Source organism: Alexandromys fortis, unplaced genomic scaffold (genome assembly GCF_014885135.2).
Source record: "Alexandromys fortis isolate MF-2015 unplaced genomic scaffold, M_Fortis_MF-2015_v1.1 scaffold_197, whole genome shotgun sequence".
Taxonomy (NCBI): domain Eukaryota; kingdom Metazoa; phylum Chordata; class Mammalia; order Rodentia; family Cricetidae; genus Alexandromys; species Alexandromys fortis.
Genome location: NW_026068072.1, coordinates 1,384,935 through 1,405,829, shown reverse-complemented (window position 1 = coordinate 1,405,829; position 20,895 = coordinate 1,384,935). Strand labels below are relative to the sequence as shown.

General features: G+C 50.0%; 1 protein-coding gene across 3 annotated transcripts in view; it reads right to left on the bottom strand.

Annotated features, from left to right (window-relative positions):
• The window catches only part of Cmklr1 (chemerin chemokine-like receptor 1), an 87,289-nt gene that overhangs the window by 31,276 nt on the left and 35,118 nt on the right, over positions 1-20,895 (bottom strand). The window contains exon 1 of one of the 3 annotated variants that reach the window (XM_050121095.1): positions 3,974-4,481. The exons of 1 other annotated variant lie outside the window; for it this stretch is intronic. The gene's annotated coding sequence lies outside the window, so the exon portion shown is untranslated. Of the gene's footprint in view, positions 1-3,973; positions 4,482-20,895 lie in introns of those variants that run through there. One more of the 3 variants, XM_050121096.1, reaches the window with a different exon arrangement.

Genomic DNA, 20,895 nt, shown 5'->3' with positions numbered 1-20,895 from the left:
TGTGGGTCCTGTGGGACACAGGTTAACCACATCAAGAGCCTCTGGAATGTCACCTAACCAATCAGCACCTCACTTCAATGGGAGGCAGGAGACTACCTCACAGAGGTTCCCAGGAGGAAGAATCTAGCCAGGCCATCTGACACCTTCACACTTTCCCATCTACCACTGGGCCCACCGGAATGTCACCAATGGGAGCGTGGAGCTGCCAGTTGGGTCACTGACTCCCTAGGGCAGGGGATCCTCCACTCTGAAGCATGTTCCTTAAGCCAGGCATTCCGCTGTGCACCTACCATCCCAGATACTTGGGTAATCGAGGCAGGGGAATTATTTGAGCCCAGAAGTATAGAAATGGCCTGGGAAACATGAGTAACACAGGGAAAATAGTAAAGAAAAAAAAAGGTCTCAGAGAGAGAACCAGAAGAGAAAAAGAGCTGGCTGCCTTGTGCTGTCTCTTCCGTGTTTGGGGCAGTAAGCGTGCTTGGGTCTATTTGTTCCTGAAGCTCACACAAACTTATACAGCACAGTCTCCTCCTGCCGGGAATGCAGTGACGGCCAGACAATGGGAATGCCTCTCCTGTGATCACACAGGTCCCGCAAACGTCTGGGACATGCATCTCTTGATACCCATGCTGTTTGTAGGCCACCCTGCAGAGCCGTGGGGCCTCTCTAGTGGGCCGCCCTTCTGTTTGTGGAGAAACCGTGTTTTTATTGGTTTTCAGTTTGTTTCTTCCCATCTGCTTTACTTCAATAAGTGAATTCTGCCGCTTAAAGTAACTGCAAAGTCCCCACCCAGGGGGAACGGGTCCGACCAGACATGCTGTGTCCCATAAGGCAGTTTCACTTCTCCACACAGCCTCCTGGCCTCAGCTGCTGACACAGAGCGTGTGGCTCCACGGAGGTCTGTGGAGATTTGCTTAGAAAGGGAAAAGAAACTCAAATGCACAGCAAAGCATCAAAAACCTGGGCAGAGGGTGAAACAGGAAAACACTCGAGTGTTCCTGTGAGCCGTGCTCAAGTACGAAGGGCATCGAAGTCTCTGAGGCACCCGTTTGACACAGATGCCCTAGGCTCACCCTCAGAGAGCCTGACTCACAGATGCTGGAGCGCTAAGAAACATCCATGAGGGCTGGGGAGGTGGCTCGGAGGGTGAGAAAGCTCGCTCTGCAAGCTTAAAAATCCGAGTTCAAATCTCTGGAACCCACGTTAATCCAGACGTGACTGTGTGTGTCTGTAACTCCAGTATTGGGGGGCAAAAACATGTATATTCTGGGAGCTTGATATCCAGCCCGTCTAGCAAAACAGTGAGCTGCCAGTTAAGTTACGGGCCCTGTCTCACAGCAGGACAGTGGACAGTGATAGAGGAGGACATCCAGCACTTGCACTGGCCTCTCTCTCTCTCTCTCTCTCTCTCTCTCTCTCTCTCTCTCTCTCTCTCGGGCATGTATGTGTGCATATAAAGTAATAATATTCAAAGCCTAGGGGATCATCATCTGCTAAGCATTGTCGGGTCCTGTCATTTAACCTTTGTGACAGTCCTACAGGGTGGCTCCTGTTCGGAACACCGTTTTACAGAAGTGGAATCTGAGGCATAAACCCACCTCTGTAGTGTGGAGCCCTGTGAAATCTGTGGCAGTCTATGCTTGGAATCCTTCTAAGGCCTCGGATTTCGAATCGGCAAACTGGGGTGTTACTAGAGCCCTCATCATCATCATGTGGCCATGGTGGAGCGCAGAAAGCCAACTTAAGCTGTCCTTCATAATCAAACATCTAAGAGACGGGACTACAGTCCATCGTCCCAGCCCACTCTGCAGACGGTGAAACTTCTCCCTGGACCCAGGGGACTCTTCTATGCAGAGGATGGAGGACCCAGAAGACATAACACTGAATTGTGGTCTAGGGACTTCCAGGTTGCTAAGAGACAGACAAGATGATTGACAGTGGGGGAGGAGTTGTGATGGGGGAGGGGGACCAGTGGGGGAGAGGTGTAGAGACTTCTCCACCAGCAAAAGGGTTGAGTTTTATAGAAAGAGGCCCAGTGTGGGGTTCATCTACTCCTCAAAGAGTCGGGGGAGTCCAGACTCACCACCCCTGGTTCTCGGAGACTGGCACCTCACAGGTTTAAGCCAAACCTTTTGAAGGAGAATGCTGAGTCAACCCCTTCCACAGTCTGACCCGACCAGGCACACCACAGCAGCAAGGCACAGAGCCGATCTTGCCTTTCTCTTGACAGAAGCAAGAACCACAGATCCCCTTGGAAAGGGGAAGGAGAGGGAAACAAAGGGGAATTGGGGCTTTCTTAAGACACAAGAGCTCCTCCACCACTTCCTCACTATGTGACCTCAGACCTGAAACCTGCCCTCTCTGAGCCACAGACATACACGGCACATCAAACTCTCCAGGCAGCTCCTGGGTGGCTGTAGGCGATGATTTCTGTACCAGAGCTCCCTCGCTGTAAATGCCTCAGGATGGAAGCAGAGGGAGTGCGATGCTTTCAGGCAGAACTTGGCCGAACGGCTCCTGTCTTCCATATGCAAAGAACTTTTAGATATCAATAAGAAAATATGAACATGGTGGGGAGGAGGGAGGCTCACACAAGCGAGTCTGTCTATTTTCTACAGACCCACTATAGAAAATCAGGGAGACGGCTCAGTGGTTGGAGATGCCAGGACAGAACTCACATAAGAAGCTAGATATGGTGGTACATATGTGTAAGGCCAGTGCTAGGGAGGCGGAAGCAGAAGGGTCCACAGGGCTCCCAGGCCAGCCAGCCTAGCCTAACCAACAAGCCCAGGATCCCAGTGAGAGACCCCCTATTAAGAAGTAAAGGGGCACAAGTAGAGGCACCGCAGGTAGAAGGCAGATAGCATGGGGGCCTCCAAGGCTACTGAACCCCATATCACACCATAGGGAGTGTCAGCAGGCAGAAACTGTCACGGTCAAACAGTCACATATCTCAAAACGGGTAGTGAGGGGCCGGAGAGATGGCTCAACAGTTGAGAGTACTAGCTGTTCTTCCAGAGGACCCAGGTTCAATTCCCAGCCACCCACATGGCAGCTCACAACTGTCTGTAACTCCAGTTCCAGGGGAAGCTGATGCCCCCCTGGTCTCCTCAGGCACCTGCACCTATACACACAAACCCACATAGAGACTGCCACATGTAGACATCAATAAAAACAAAATCTTTTTTTTTTTTTTGTGACAAGGTGTCACTAGGTATCTCTGGCTATCCTGGAAGCTCTGTAGAGCAGGCTGGCCTTTAACTCAGAGTTCCACCTGCCTCTGCCTCCCAAGTGCTGGGATTAAAGGTGTGCGCCACCATGCCCAATGCAAACCTATTGTTTTTAAGGTAGCATAGGGAGATGGCTCTTTGGGTAAGAACATTTGCTGTGCAAGCATTAGGGCCTAAGTTCAAATCCCCATCACTCGTACAAAAAGCTGGGAATGACCACATGTGCCTGTAACCCCAGCATTGGAGGCCAGAGACAAGTTGATGGCTGGAGTTCCCTGGTGGCCAGGCTACCTAAACCGGCCAGCCTCTGAGTCTGTGAGAGACATTGCCTCAAGGACCCCATGTTCTCCTCTCTCTGCATGCACATCTGGGGGGGGGGGGAGACAGAGAGACAGACAGAGACAGACAGAGTGGCATCTCCACTTATGGAGTTGTATCCATAGGACAAGTACACAAAGCACAACTATTCCATAAAGCGACCATTGAGAAGCTGCTCACTCGTCTTGCTCGTAATAATAAAAACAAAATGAGAAGTAGACCCAACAACAGTTACATGCGTCCCAGGAAAACCTTTTCTTCCCCTGGAGAACACGGAGAACCTGTAGGAGACTGCCTCTGGTTAGGCACAAGTTGGCTTCCAGCGGGTTTCGGGACAGGATGGACCCGCGACGGCCACGCTGGTTTTCACAAGCACCAGCATCGTTCTTCAGATCTGACTCAACCCTGGGAATCTTGACACGCACCTCTTTAGAAGCGCTCCGGTCCCCGCCGGTGCGCCCCTTCCCGCCCTCTGTAGGTCTGAACGCCAAGCGCCGAGGTACCTTCTCCCCAGTCTTTCCTGTGGTTCCTGTGGCTTCAGGCTTCCTTCTCCTGGTCACACAGTTGTGCTGGTAAGAGCTGTTTGTTTGGAACCGTTTCTCCTATTCACGCAAAATTTCCTCTGAGCCCCGCTGAGCACAGTCCCCAGGCACATCCTAAGAGTCGCACTCTGTCCAGAGTTCTGTGCGGGACAGGGACAGAACTCAGCTAGACAAACAGCTGGAGCCGGGAGAGGAGGGAGGAGCAGGAAACGGCGAGAGGCGAGCGGAGGGCGGGGGCGCCAGCTGTGTGGCGTGGGGGCGCTAGAGGAGACCGAGTCTGCCAGCCAAGCTGCGCTCCTGGGTGGTAGCAGCCCACTAGGGATGACCCGCCCCTTGGCTGGGAGCTGCAAATGGAGCCTTGAAACCAGGCTGCTGGGGTTGGGGGTAAGTCCTGAAGACTTGCCCCTCCTCTAAGATCTGTCTCAAACTCCAGGCCCTCGCATCTGCTGTTCCTAGTTCCATGCTATTCCTGTCCTGTTGTGGCCAGATGACTTCCAGGTCCTTCTTCGAGGCTGCTCTGGGTTCCCACCTCACAGCAGGCACTGACCATGCTGGGCCACCCGCTAGGTGTCTCATGTTCAGACTGGGAACTCCCTGAGCAACTTTCGTCCCTAGTCTGTCCCCAGCACCTAACATTGCCTAGTTTATTGGTTACATCATCACCACCAGCATTATTGAAGCAGCCAAGAACCAGGCAGGGTACTGGGCACTCAGTGCTGACCTTCACAGTGCTAGACACTCAGTACTTGATCCTCCCCACAGCAGCACTGGCAGACAGGTATTTTTATTATTCTTGTTTATTATACTTGTTTCTTGGTGAGTCTTTTACTTGACACCACCCAGCCAGCGGAGGACAGAGCTGCAGTCCAACCAGGCTGATCCCAGTCCTTGGTCTCCAGATGACATAGCAGTCCTTGGTGTGTGTGTGACCCACAGTGAGTGCTTCCATTAAGAATGTGGCTAGAACGGCTCACTCACCCATGGCCGGCTCACTCACCCATGGCCAACGAGGATGCTAAGACCATCGACAAGAAGTTGTGCCCAGGCAGCCAGGTGGGGCTGACAGCTGGGACGGAGCTGAAGTTCCTCGGGGTCTGAAGTCAGGCTGCCTAAAACTGCTTAGAGATGAGGAGAGAGGGGACAGAAAGGAAAGGGGAAGAAAACAGGGAAAGGAAATAGAGAAAGAGGAGGAGGGGAGGAGAGAGATGAAGAGAAGGGAATAAGAAATGAGAAAGGGGAGAAGAATGGAGGGAGGGGACTGAGGGGAGACTGAGGGAGAGAGAGATGCGGGGAAAGAGAATGAAGGGAGGGAGGAGAGAAGAAAGGGGGTGGGAGGACAAAGGCTGGGGTAGGGAGCCCAGCCTCACAGTTTTGGACAATAGGACATGTCTGTCACCGCCTGTGACCGTGGACACATCTGTCACCGCCTGTGACCATGGACATGTCTGTCATTGCCTGTGACCGTGGATGGTGGACATGTCTGTCATCACCTGTGACAGTGGACCGTGGACATGTCTGTCATCACCTGTGACAGTGGACCGTGGACATGTCTGTCATCACCTGTGACAGTCACGTCTGTCACCACCTGTCTTTGTCTATACTCATAATCAGAAGTGTATGCGGCCCTGGGTTCCAGAGGCAGGAAGTGGTCCGGAACCGCGGTGTCTGGTGGGCTTCCTGCTGCTCGTGGTGGGAACCGGAGGTGAAGCCACAGAAGGGCTAGGAGGAGGGGGCTGAGCTCTGCCTGTCAGCAATGATGGCATTACTCGTCCTGAACATGGAACACTTCAGACAGAATTATCCCTTGAAAGCCCCACCCTTCCTCCCTCTAACTCTGGGAAGAGCTTCCCAGTGCTTCTCCACAACAGGGACACTACAAACCACAGCACAGCCTGGCCGCTCAGAATGCCGCCCGCCATTCACAGTCGCCAGCTGCTCTAACCTTTCTATTTCACAGCACCAGAGTGGTCAAGTTATTTCCCCAAGGTTACACAGTATCCTAGAGGACCAACTCTAAAATCAGAACCACGTGTCCAGTGCTGCCAAGTTCTGCTGCCTGCTTCCAATGGAGCCTGATGATTACATTTCATAAGCTTTGATTTGTTGATACTTTCCTTTGTTGAATAAGTTTTTCTTTGCTTTTTTGTTTTCTTTAGGAGCCTAAAATTCCTTAGGAATTGCCGGTTTACGTGTTGGAAGCTTAACTGGGTGGGGTGACCTCCTGCCCTGAGGTCACCTCTCCCTTTAGTCAATTTAGCATCAGGCCAATCTTTAAACTTCTTAAGGACTTGGCTCTAATATTACAATCTCTGCTGTTCTTTTTCCCATCAAACTGTACAGTTCATATTTTTTTTTAACTTTTCAAGACAGGGTTTCTCTGTAGCTTTGGAGCCTGTCCTGGAACTAGCTCTTATAGTCCAGACTGGCCTCGAACTCACAGAGATCCATCCGAGTCTGCCTTCCGAGTGCTGGGATTAAAAGCATGCACCACCACCGCCCAGCCTCATATTTCTTTTTACCCTGCTTGCTTGTTTTAATTGTAGCTCTTTGTAAGAGTGCTCACTAATAACCAAATAACACAGTCGAAACTAGGTTGTCTTGAAAGCTCCGCTGCCAACAAAATTACACCAGAACTCTTCAATTTAGCCTCAGAGTCTTAGAATGAGAGAGAGAGAGAGAGAGAGAGAGAGAGAGAGAGAGAGAGAGAGAGAGAGAGAGAGAGAACAGCCACATACTCTTTGTCAAAATATCACAAGAATGTTTTCTCGCCCAGTTGCTAATATTGCTTCCCTCTGATGTGGATGGATAGATGTGGTCAGTCCACATTGCCCTCAGCACTATCATCGTCCATGTTTCTTCTGAGGTCGATTGAGCTCAGCTTACAGCTTTCAACCACTTTCCTAGTCCAAAGTCCCAAATCCTCCAGAAACCCACACTCCTCCAGAAACCCACATTGTCGGGTAATACTTCATTCCCTGGTATCACCTTATGCCTTAACGACTTTTCTATTGCTACAAAGACACCATGACCAAGGCAAGTTATCAAAGAAAGCATTTCATTTGGGTTCACAGTTCCAAAGGGTTGGAGTGCAGATTCATCGTGGTGGGGAACATGGCAGCAGGCTCTGGTGTGGCACTGAGCAGTGGCTGAGAGTTTACACGTTGAGATAGTAACTATGAGGCAGAGGGAGGGAGGAAGGGAGGGAGGAAGGGAGGGAAGGAGGGAGGGAGGGAGGGAGGGAGGGAGGGAGGAAGGGAGGGAGGGATGCTCACTAATCAGGAATGGTGTGTAGACTTTTGAAACCTCGAAAGTCATCCCCAATGATCTTCTCCAAGGCCACACCTCTTAATCCTTCCCAAGTGGTTCCACCAACTGGGGACCAAATATACAAACATGTGAGCCCAGAGCATGCTCATTCAAACTAACATGGATGCTTTGGGGGTTTGATTTTGCTGTTGTTTTAAGGAGGAATTTGAAGTCTAAGACCTAGCAGACGGCAAAAGCCAGCAACCCACTGGGGCCAGCTGGGCAGACAGGGCCTGGACCTGGGGGTGGAGTCTGGAACCTAGGGAAGAGTCTGGAATGATCCGGGTAATGAGTCTGGAATCTAGGGCAGAGTCTGGAATGATCCAGGTAATGAGTCTGGAATCTAGGGCAGAGTCTGGAATGATCCGGGTAATGAATGAGTCTGGAATCTAGGGCAGAGTCTGGAATGATCCAGGTAATGAGTCTGGAACCTAGGACAGAGTCTGGAATGATACCGGTGTGGCCTCAGGTAAGCTTCTGGGTGTTCAGTTTTCCCATATGCAAAACGGGACTTGGTTTGGGAAACGTCCGCAGAGGTGGGTAGAGAAGGTGATCGGAGTGGGGAGAGCCAAGTGAGGACCAATGGGGAGGTGGAAGTCTCCTGAAACCTAGAATAAAGTTTTAGGGAGGCCATGTCCCACCAGGCCCAAGGGAACAGTGGCACTTGCAGGTGACAGCAGGACACTTTGGGCCATGTTTCATGGAGCCCGAAGGGTACCTGAAGAACAACCCCGTTCTGTGTCCTTTTCCACACCAGTCTTGTCCTCACGGCCCCATGCCCAGGTGTTCTTCAAATAAGGATGGGTGCTCCATGGAAAGCCTGAGGCCTTTGCGGGGCCCTCACTCTGGGAGCCTGGTAGGGCGAGGAGGTCCGGCAGTAGCTGGCAGAAGCTGGGCGGACTTGGAGCCCCTGAGACAGTGTTGCTGCCCAGGATCACAGAACTCCGCCTGGCAGATCCCACGTCTATCCCATGTTAGAAGCTCAGAGAGGGGAAGTCAGTTCCCCAGTGGCACACAGCCACATGGGCAGAGCGACCAGAGCAGCCTCTGCTTCCTCTGCATGGATGTTTCTGCCAAGGCCCAGACCATCCCAGGCCCCGCGCCTAGGAGCCCGGAACACAGAGTCCACAGATTGGACCTGGACCCTACAAAGCTACTTAAACACAGAAATACAGAAATCATACACCAGCTGAGGGCAGAACCCAAGAGGAAATGGCAAAGCCAAGTTAATCAGAGTCCGATTGGGTATCTACTCGTGCGTCAGCAGCCACTCGTGTCCTCAGAAACGGAATAACACAAAATTGCGGGGCTACGGTGGACAATGTAGCCCTCAGAGCACCGGGGCACAGCTGCTTCTAAGTCCTCTCCCATACTTGTGCAGGAGTACACCTTTGCTGCCGACGTAGGAGACCTTTGGAGGACTGCCTGTGACGCAGGGTGGGTTCGCGAATGCCAGCCACTCCAGCCAGCCTTCAAAAGCTACAGACAGGTTGTCCTGGCCCCCGGCCCTCTGGTACAGGCTTCCGTGTGTCTTAAAAGAGGCTGTGTGCCTTTTACGTGAGTCACTAAAAGAAAACATTTAAACTCTGAAAACACGAAGTTTGTTCATAGCAACAGGGAGGCTGCTTCTGTTTTGAAAACCCAAACAGCCCCTTCTTCCCTCGGTTCAGGGCTTATTTTCTTACCTTGGGCAAACCCAGAGCTCATGAGAGATGGGGCTGTTAGCACACTGGCCCCGGCCAGGGAGAGCATGCCCCAGGACCCTCACTAGCATCACCTCCACAAAACTGAGCCCTTGGCATCGCTGGCCATCCCACCCCACCCAAGTGGTCCTGCCTGTGGGCTGCTGGGAGAACTCAAGAAAAGACGGTCCAGTCATTGAGAAAACCCACTCCCTGTACCCCCTTCCCTCTGGTGGAAACCTGGGAGCTGAAGGGGCAAAGCTGACAATAGGAAACCCAGAATCCTAACGCAGAGCTATATTTTAATTCGTCAAGGGCCAGGATGTCACTACAGTCTCAAGACAGTGAGTGGGGAATGTACTGGGTAGAGCATGGGTTCAAATCCTGCCCCACCGCTTTGTTAGCTGTGTGACTTAGGTAAATGCCTTCACCTCTTTGGGCCTGAGTTCCTTTGTAGAGATAATAGTAGAAGCAGGAGAGTTGTGGGTTGTACTAACGGATATGATGGCGAGCCATGAACTGAGGGGCTTAATGCTGTACACATCTCTTGAGACAGTGCTGGAAGCCAACAGGCCCCAGACGCTGTGTCCTCTGAGGACGGCCTACCCATGGATGTCTAGTTTCTCTCTGTAGCTTCATGGGACAGTGTTAAAAGATTCTGGTGGGGGATCCTTTATAACATCACTAATCCCAGTTTTCAGGACTCCAACTCTATGACCTACTCACCCACAAAAGTCCCCCTTATGGACAATACTAATTTAGATTTGCTTCATAAGAACCCCAGCCAGCCATGACTGGGGTGTGTGACCTTCCACAAATTGAAGGCCACAAGGAGTATCCACTGGCTTCCCTGGACCTGTCAGAGAGCCAGAACACTGAGAATTTGCATAGGTGAGGAGCCAGCCCCTGTCAAAATCAACGCATTCACTGGGGAATGGTAGCACATCCCTGTAACCCCACTCTGGAGGCCACGCCAGAAGGATCAGGAGATTGTTGGTTAGGCTGGGCTGCCTGCCTAGTGAGGCTCTGTCTCAACACAATCAATCATACGCTCAGATTTCCCAGGTACGCTTGTTTCCAGACAGAACCACTCAAAGAATCCAGGTTCCTCTGCCTCTACCTCTCAGTGCTGGGTTCTCATGGCCAGCTGCCATGTCCAGCCTTCTATATAGGTGCTGGGGATCTGAACTTGGGTGGCCAAGCTTGCACAGCAAACACTTCACCTGCTGAACCATCTCCCAGCCCTCTATCTGTTTCATTTACTGGAATAGCAATGATTCCGGACACACTAATCTAGTAATGACCCCCTGGAGAGCTATGGCTGGTCTGAAGGGGAGTCATACACACAAAATTGTGTTTGTGCCTATAGGCCGCAAGGCTTTTTGGGAAGGAGATCCAACAGTTTCATCAGATTTTCTAAAGGGCTCTAGAATTTCAAATGACTTTAAGTATGAAACCATGAATCAGATCCATATCTGAGCAGCCAACCCTTAGTAATACAGCTGGCACATGATATATATTTGTGGGATCTTTGCTGTATGTAGGAATAATTGTTTGATTGGTTGGGTGTTTTTGGCTGGTTGGTTAGATGGTTGGATGTTTGGGTAGGTGAATAGATGAATAGCTTCGTGGATAGGTGGATGGATGGTGGGTAGATGGATGGATGGATGGATGGATGGTGGGTAGATGGATGGATGGATGGATGGTGAGTAGATGGATGGATGGATGGATGGATTGGTGGATGAGTGATTGGGTGGTTAAGTGGATGGATAGATAGGTGGGAGGCTGGATGAATTGGTAGGTTGCTGGCTAGTTTTTTGTCAGCATGTTATAAGCTGGAGTCATCTGAGAGGAGTGAACCTCAATTGAGAAAATACCTCCATAAGACTGGGCTATAGGCAAACCTATAGGACATTTTTTTTAAATTAATGTTTGCTATGGGAGGGCCTAGGCCATTATGGACAGTGCCATCCCTGGGCTGGTGGTCCTGGGTTCTATAAGAAAGCAGGCTGAGCAAGCCCTGGGTGGGGGGCAAGTCAATAAGCAGCACCCCTCCGTGGCTTCTGCATCAGCTCCTGCCTCTAGGATTCTACCCTGCTTGAGTTCCTGAGCTGCCTTTGGTGAGCTATGATAAGTGAGATAAGTTGAATTTGGCCCTGGTCTTTATTGCAGCAATAGAAACCCAAGACAGTGTAAGTATACAAATAGATGGGTGGATGGGTGGATGGGTGGATGGATGTGTGGATGGATGGGTGGGTGGATGGATGGATGGATGGATGGATGGATAGGTCGGTGAATAGATGGATGGGTGGGTGGATGGATGGATGGGTGGATGGATGGATGGATGGATGGGTGGGTGGGTGGATGGATGGGTGGGTGGATGGGTGAATAGATGACGAATAGATGGATGGATGGGTTAATAGATGGATGATGTATTGTGAGTGGATAGACAGGTGAGTGTGTACATGTATGGGTAGATAGGTGGATGTATAGAGAGATGGGTGGGTGCTTAGATGGTTGGTTGGGTAGAGGATGAATAGATGAACGGATGGGTAGATAGCTGGGTAGGTAGAGTGGATGAAAAGGTAACGGATGGGTAGATGAACAGTAAGTGGTCACATCAATGACAGCATTAAACATTAGCCTATGTGATGATCAAGATATTTTCTGTATGGTCATCCCCCATTAACCTTGCATTTGCGGGTAAACTTTTGTCGAAACACTTCTTGACGCTAGACTAGAAAAAAAAAACTGCTGCAAACCAGAGTGAGGCCTGGTGCTGAAGGCGCCACTGTCAGCGGGAGCCTGTAGCACCAGCACCCATGACACTATCAGCAGGAGCGAGCCTGTAGCATCAGCACCCATGATACTGTCAGCAGGAGTGAGCCTGTAGCATCAGCACCCATGGCCACTGTCAACAGGAGCGAGGCTGTAGCACCAGCACCCATGATGCTGTAGCAGGAGCGAGGCTGTAGCACCAGCACCCGTGACGCTGTCAGCAGGAGAGAGCCTGTAGCACCAGCACCCATGATACTGTCAGCAGGAGAGAGCCAGTAGTATGAGCACCCATGATGATGTCAACAGGAGCGAGCCTGTAGCACCAGCACCCATGATGCTGTAGCAGGAATGAGCCTGTAGCATCAACACCCATGGCCACTGTCAGCAGGAGCGAGCCTGTAGCATCAGCACCCGTGACGCTGTCAGCAGGAGTGAGCCTGTAGCATCAGCACCCGTGACGCTGTCAGCAGGAGTGAGCCTGTAGCACCAGCACCCGTGACGCTGTCAGCAGGAGCGAGCCTGGAGCATCAGCACCTCTGGGATGAGCAGGCTCCCTGAGCTACGTGACACTGCTCACTCCTGAGGATTGCTATCTGAACAGAAAAGAATAAAACTGTTATCAAAAGGAATTCCGAGATTTAACTTGGAGAGCTCCTCTGCCCAGAGGTGCCTTGATTAGCCTGCTTTATCTCCTCCACACCATACTGTGTCACAGCTGAGCCTAGCCCAAGCAGTAACTAAAACAAAACAAAAAACAAAACAAGAAAACAAACAACAACAACAAAAGCCAAAGCTGTGCTGGAAGAATCATCTTTTTCTTTGGTAAACAGCAGCAAAGGAGACAGCCACAGGTCCCTAGTGAAGCCCTGGTGGGTGATGGAGGAGGCTCCAAGGCTGGGAGTCTTCCAACACTGGCTTAGGCTGTGCACATTCACTTCCTGTACTCTGAGAAACCCACCAGACCGATGCATCAAGATTTATTTGTGGAAGGCTGGAGTGTCGCTTAGTAACGGAATGCTCGCCCAGCGTATACAGACCCTGGGCTTAATCCCCACTGCGTCCTCCATCCGACCAACAAGACTGACTCATGGGGATGTATTCATAATAGAACTCTGTTATCATAGTAGAAAAGATTACTAATCTATGATCCGATATACTGACAATAGCAAAGATGCCAGAAACCGTGTGGTAAATGGCAGATGTTAGTAAAACCATGATTACATTGTTATCTGTGTCCCAACTGCATTCCTATGGGAAATGTAAAATGAGATCTCAAAACCATGCCCTGAAAGACTCTGGAGAATTCACACACACACACACACACACACACACACACACACACACACACACAAAGGATGAAAAGCTCCCAAGGATGCATCCAAAAAACGGAAAGGACCACCCCTAGAGTTGAAGGATGTATTTACAGTTTGTCCATTAAGGGGCTCACATGTAGACTGTGTGAAGGCCTTCTATAACTCAGTGTGGGGGCGGGGAAGCAAGCAAGCCAATTGCTTAGTTTTCAAGGGGGCAGAGAATCTAAACAAAGGCTGCAGGAAAGACTTAACAAGGACTCACGGCTCATAACACAGGGGCATTGACATCACAGATCACCAGGGAAACCACCTCAGTCTCACCAAGATGCTACACACAGTGCCTCCCACACACTGCCAACGGGACTGGGAAATGGTGTGGCCCCTCTGGCGGGTAAAAATAAAACCAAAACAACAACAACCCTACAACTGTACTCTTTAATAAAACTATATGTTCAGGCAAAAACTTGTACACAAATGTTCCCAGTTGAATTATTTATGATAACCCAAAGGAAGAAATAATGCAAATGTCTGTCAATAGATGAACAGACAGAATATCTACACAGTGGAGAATTATTCTGGCATAAAAGGGAGCAGAGTACAGATGCATCTTGCAGACATGAGTAAGCTAGGAGCCAGGCGGCGTGAAGTCTATTTATGTGAAGAATTAAGGGCAGGTGAATTAGATGGAATTGCAGAGTTTATAGAGGAAGGGCTAATAGAGAAAGAAAGTAGGTTAATGACTGCCTGAAACTGGGAAGAACTGGAGAACAACTGCTTTTATATACAAGATTTCTTTCTGAGCCAATGAAAATGTTATAAAATTGATTGCGGTGTTGATTGTTAATTTTGAGAACTCAGTACAAACAATTGAATTGTTTACTTTCCTTGGACAAACAATCACATCACACTAAAGTGACTAGACAAAGTATGAAGTATTTACCTATTAGAAAGCATATATAGGCTGGGCTGGAGAGATGGCTCAGCAATGAAAAACACTGACTGCTCTTCCAAAGAACCCAAGTTCAGGTCCCAGCACATACATGGCAGCTCACATCCAACTGTAACTCTGACTCTAGGGAATCTGACGCCCTCTTCTGGCCTCCACAGGCACTGCACCCAGGTGCTTGCACACACACAATTCAAAATGAAATAGATCTTTAATAAACATGCAGATGGACTTTTCTCCTGTGCCCATCGCCTGGTGAACATTATAAAAGAAGACACCTGAAGTAGAAGAAGGCTTTCTTCCAGATCTGGAGTCTGAGGTCCAGCCCACACCACCGGGACATTTTTCTTTGAAACCTCGTTGCTCATTTACATAATCCAGGTATATTTATCTTCTGTTCATCTTAATATAAAAATAAAAGTAGGGGCTGGAAAGATGGCGAGAGTTTAAGTGCACTGGTTGCTCTTCCAGAGGTCCTGAGTTCAATTTGTGGCAACCACATGGAAGCTCGCAACCATCCATAATGACACCTGGTGCTCTCTTCTGACCTGGAGGGATAGATGCCAGAACACTGTGTACATAATAAATAAGTCTTTAAAAATAAATAAATAAATAAATAAATGTAACAGGTCAAGGTGTGACTCGGTAGTTAGAGATCTGGAATGACACACAGGAACCATGGGCTCGGTCCCTAGTATCTAAAAATGGATTAGATTAGTTTTTCCCTCCAAACCTATGTCTAGGTAAGAGAGAAACGAGTAGGAAATCCCCACCATGGATGACACACGGGGAAGGCAAGCGTGAAGCCTCGAAGGGAATGTGACTCGACCAGGGAACAAGACCTTAATGTAGCCGTCAGGAGCACACGCAGAGGTAAGGAGCACTCACACGCAGAGGTAAGGAGCACTCACACGCAGAGGTAAGGAGCACGCACACGCAGAGGTAAGGAGCACGCACACGCAGAGGTAAGGAGCACGCACACGCAGAGGTAAGGAGCACGCACACGCAGAGGTAAGGACCGGTGAGAAAGATGCAGTTGCCGTCTCAGGCCCCAGGTCTTCTTCAGCCGAGGTTTCCCTCTGCCAAAACCCTCACTGACATTGCACAACATTCAAAAGTAAACATGACTTTCTACAGCTGTAAACCCTAGAGGGAGAATCAGGCCCTCCCTGTCTTTGGGGAGATGGCTTGGCCCAGTCCTCTGGCCAACACACCCTGATCTCATGCCACCCCCTCTCCACCCGTGGGGAGCCTTCCAGGCACCCCTGCTTCCTGCAGGTGCTCAGGGAGATGAAGCCAGAGCCTTCGCAAATTTCGGGAAGAAAACCCGTACAGATGCTCTGTGAGTCAACACAGCCGGAGCAGGCAGATAGCCCGGTGAGGGAGGCTGGAGAGCAAGGACCCAGAAGTGCCGGTCCGCAAGCCTCTGCTCTGCTTCAAGCCTGCGCAATAGACTCAGTCAGGGCAGCTGTCTCTCCCGGCCTCGGTTTCTCCTGTACAGAAGCCCCGCTGCTTTCTAGCTGTAATGTCTATGATCCTCTGGACACAGAGGAATCTGACACATTTCGTACTGACTGCCGGAGCACCCCTCCTACTTTCAGTGGCCATACTGTCCCCGACCCTGAGGCAATCCCCACATCAACAAGACCCTAATGCCTTCCAATGACAGTAGAAGAGTTCTCAAGAAGGCTGCATGAGCCAGGCACGGCCATGCACACCGGCAACCCCTGCCCTCAAGAGGCAGAAATGGGAGGATGAAAAGTTCAAAGTCAGCCTGGACTGTCCAGTTGAGATGGTCTACAAATAGAGCAGCAAGGCAGTATGGGTAGCAGCTCTCCATCCACTCCCACCCCTGAGCACCAGATATGACCAGTCATGAGGGAGGCCCTACCTCTCCCCTGAGAAGCAGAACCGAGTCACACAGTCCCGTCCTAAGCCTCATGCCCAGTCTGTGTCTGAGATGCTGGTTGAATGGGGTGAGAAGTATTATATTTAAGGTCCCAAAACAAATAAAAGCATCAAACCAGACTTGCCCAGCTGTGGCCAGACCCCCACAAAGACGCCGGAATTGTCTCTGGCTCTCTTTGTGGTTTTGTTTCTGGGTTTTGTTTTTGTTTGTTTGTTTTACAGAACACCGGGTTGAATCGGAAGCCTCACACAGGCTAGCTCGGCCACTGAGCCACACTCCTGGCCTGTCTGCATCTAACATTCCATCTTCCACTCAGGTTCTTATTCCCAGGCTGTGACTGGGACAAGCCTGAAGGCTTTCCAGGGTTTGCCTAAACCTCTTACCCTCGCAGTTTAGGACACAGTAAAACAACTGAAGGCAACCGTCTCTGTCCTGTGGGTTTGTCAGTTAGAAACAAACAAACAAACACTGGAGAGAAACTGAGAAAGCCCAGTGCCCAAGCCTCAAGTGTAATGATCTGACGCGAGTGGGAAGAAAACACGCTTAGGAGTTTGGGGGGGGGGTGCGCACAGGCCTGAGAAACAGTGTGCAGAGAGAGAGAGAGAGAGAGAGAGAGAGAGAGAGAGAGAGAGAGCAAAATGGCGCGTCCAGCTTTTAAAAGCTGCCTAGCACATGTGCACGGGGGGGGGGGGGGGGGGGGTGGTGGGGGGGGGGGGGGGCGGGGGGGGGGGGGGGGGGGGGGGGGGGGGGGGGGGGGGGGGGGGGGGGGGGGGGGGGGGGGATGATTGCTGATAATGCAGATGACAGGCGACCCACACATGTGTGCAAGGGTTTTAGTTGAGTCACACACGGAAGTAACCACACATGCATGCACGTGGGTCACGTGGGGGCCCTTTGTTCCCAAGGGTCTGCCCACATGTGCCTGCCTTTAGAACCCGGAAGTGCAGCCTTATCTGTGGCTGAATTAAGCTTGCCACTGCTCACGCATGGGTTTGTGTGACCAAACAGCCCTCTGCCACAGGGACAAAATGGAAAATAACTGTGATATCACCACAGGCAGAAACCATTCTTTCCAACTCTTAATCTGTCTTCTGACTCCTGACTTGCTAGCGGACTTTTAATACTTTCTCAGGCCTTTGAACCTTGCTGTGTCCGGGCAGAATGCAGCACGCTTTGTTCATACAGTGTGTGTGCACCTGTGTAGGGGAGCATGCCTGTGGAGGCCAGAGGCGGACATCCGTGTCCTGCTGTACCACACCTGAGAGTCCCTTGAGACAAAGTCTGTTGCTGAATCTGAAGCTAGGCTGGCAGCCAGCAAGCGCCAGTGAACCCTGTCTCCAGCCCACACAGCGCTGGGGTTCCTGGGACGTCGGCAGCCGTGCCTGCATTTTACGTGAGTACTGGGGTTCAAACTCATGTCTGGAGCACCCTAGCCACTGAACATGCCTCTGACAGTTAGCAGATTGTTCTAAGCCCATTGTTTATGCAGTGGTGGCTGTTCCATATCTACCTGAATTTTTAAAGACTGAGCCAGGAACTGAACACGGGGCTCTGGAAGGGCACAGTCGCTCTCCAGGTCCAGCTCACTGGCATGCTGTTCTACATTTATTTTGAGTGACAGCTGACTGTCTGTTTTGTGTGCCCACATACGTTGACTGGAGGGCTACCCTGGCTGATTTTTTTTTAACTGTATTTTTACTATCATTTTAGGTGAGTGGATTTTTAAGGGAAACGTTAACTTTGTGACATCACAGAAGGGATACCTTTGCAGGATGAGAATCACAAGGTGACGCTGGAAGGGCAGAGGCCTGAAGCACACTGTCCTGTGAAATTAAAAACAGCCCAGCCATGGAATCACACCGTCCTCAATGCAGCCTGTGAGTCGGGCACAGAGGGAACGCTCCTGCAGTTCCGCACTACTATGGAGGGTCTCTGTGGGCTCATGTAGGCTCTTACGTTAGCAGCTGGGGTAACACTGAACCACATGGCAGTCACAGACCTGAGAAACACAGCCCTGCCTCACTGAAGGCCACCCAGAGACCTCATGATGATTCAACAAACCACGTCTGTGCAGAGGACTCAGGAAAGGGGCGCCCACCCCAAGATGGAGTATCCTCAAGGACCTCCAGGATTCGGTCATCAGCCATCTCTTCACTCACTGACATTTTCAACGTTTTTAAAATGTTACTTGTGTGTGTGTGTGTGTGTGTGTGTGTGTGTGTGTCTATATGAATGTGTATCTATGTACACGCCCTTCTATGAGTGAGAAAGAGTTGTGTGCATTTATGGGGAGGTATGAGTGTGTGGGCATGCACTTTGTGGGGGATGTGAGTGGGTGTGTGCACTTGAGTGTGAAAGTACACGCACAGAGGCCCGAAGAAGGTACTGAATGTCCTTGTCTCCCACCCTCGCCCTATTCCTTTGAGTCGGGGTCTCTCCCTGAACCTTAGGCTCACATTTTCTTGGCTAGGCTAGAAACCAGCTAACCCCAGCAACCCTCCTGTCTCCACCCTCTCCACTGCCACCTGGCAGGGAGGCCTGGCTTGTTATGCACTGAGATCTGAAATCAGTGCTCATGATTGCTACGCAAACGCTCTTATACACTCGGCTATCTCCCTGGCCCCATGGTGCAATTCTTTAAAGATTTTTTAATTACTTTATTCTGTGTGTGTGCATGTGTGTGACGTGTATGTGTTGGCTACTCTGGAGCTGGAGTTACATGCAGTCACAAGCAGCCTGACATGGATGCTAAGAACCATACAGATCCTCTGGAAGAACAGCAAGTGCTCGTGACCACTGAACCATCCCTCCATCCCTCACTGCACATTTTACTGAGTCCCTGTTATAGATACTGGAACACAATTTAGGGCCACACAGGCCTGACAGCTGTGACTTCCCCTACCACGAGCACCATGAAAGCTTCCAGTCTAGGAGCTCCTGACTTCAAGCACAGCCTCCCATGTGTTTATGGAGACCTACTCTCTAAACACAGGTAACCAAAGAATCTGGTCGCCCTGGGGACAGTCAGAGGTTTCCCAAAGGAAGTGACCACCAAGCTGAGACCTAAAGAAAGAAAAAAAGGGACTGGCATGTTGTGTTGTATCATAGTTCACAGGGTAGGTACTGGGCTGGGAGGGTGGCATGTTGTGTTGTATCATAGTTCACAGGGCACGCACTAGGCTGGGAGGATGGCGTGTTGTGTTTTATCATAGTTCATAGGGTACACGCTGGGCCTGGAAGATGGCATGCTGTGTTGTATCATAGTTCACAGGGCATGCACTGGATAAAATTGTTGAGGATTTTTCTCCCCCATAACCTGCGTGGCACCTTCCAGAGCTGTGAAAGTCAGCCAGTAGGGCAACAAAGAGAAGTTCCAGTTGGCTTCTTTATATCATGTAATCAAGATATGTGGTGTCATCAAAGTAAAGTCTTACCATGTAGTTCTCATAGACAACCTAGGTGAATGACAGGAGCCTGCATAATTTGGGGGCCTCTGGAGCCCCCTTGGCCATTGAGTCATATTCCTCACTGACACTGCTTAATGGTAGGTAGGTAGATGATAGGTAGATAGAAGATAATGAATGATAGGTAAACAGACAGATTAGATAGATAGATAGATAGATAGATAGATAGATAGATACATAGATACATAGATGATAGATAGATAGGTAGATACATAGATACATAGATGATAGATAGATAGATAGATAGATAGATAGATAGATGACAGACAGACAGACAGATAGATAGATAGATAGATAGATAGATAGATAATAGACAGAGATAAAGAGATATATTTTTTAACTGGGTTATAAGTTACACAATAGTAGGTTTCCAGCCGGGCACACACCTTTAATCCCAGAACTTAGGAGGCAGAGGTGTCGGGACCAGCCACAACAAAAATACCTCTCATCAGGGTAAAGGCATGGGGATTAGAAATATAATGTCAGGAGCCATTTCAGGCTTCTCCTTTCTCACAGGGCCTTGAAAAACCTTGAGACAGAAAACTTAAAGTTAACCTTGGAGACTCAAGCTCTGGAAAGCACCGCAGAGTAGAGTGTCTTCAGCGCTTGCTGCTCAGCACTAACAGCAGGTGTTCTTGCCACTGACCTTGCAACTGCCCTGCTTAGCTGCCGAATCCCTTCCCCCTTCCCCCTTCTCCCTGCCCCCAGTTCCCCCTGCCTCACTGAGGAGTATTTAAGACTAAAGCTCGCTTCAATAAACGGAGACCTTGACAAATTGAGAACAGAATCCTGTTTGGCTTGCTTGGTCTTCTTTCCCTCTCCCGCCCGTGTCTTTTTCAGATAGCACCTCTTCGGGACCCTAGAATAACTGGACCTGCTGGGCGGGTACAATGCAAAAAAGAATATGAATATGTAAATGAAAATAATAAAACGGAGAAACATATAGGATAGTTATTGGGAGGGAATTCCAGTGAGTACTGAAAATTTGTCTGCGTTTAAACTTCCAACTACTTAAAATACCCCTGACCCCAAAAGGTAGGAGAAAGACAAAAGCCTGCATTAACATGATACAGGGAAATGAACAGACCAATTGAAGGCCAGGCCGCAGGCTACACTCATAGTTCAACATTCTGTTGCTAGAACTAAACAAGTCATCAAGTCGTGCTCACACCCTAGACCAAAACATTCTGTAGGCAAACCACTCCATGGGTGGAATCTCCATAAAGGGAACTGGAACTTATTTGGATGTTTGAGGTAGGAACAGACAGATCTATTTCTCAATTCCTGGAGCACAAGGTCTGGCTTTTAGCCATAGCTATTGACAATAACCTAGAGAGAGCAGAACTCTAACCAACAACTAGGTGGGATCTTGTTTGTAGAAGCACAATAATAACCTTGAAGGGCCTC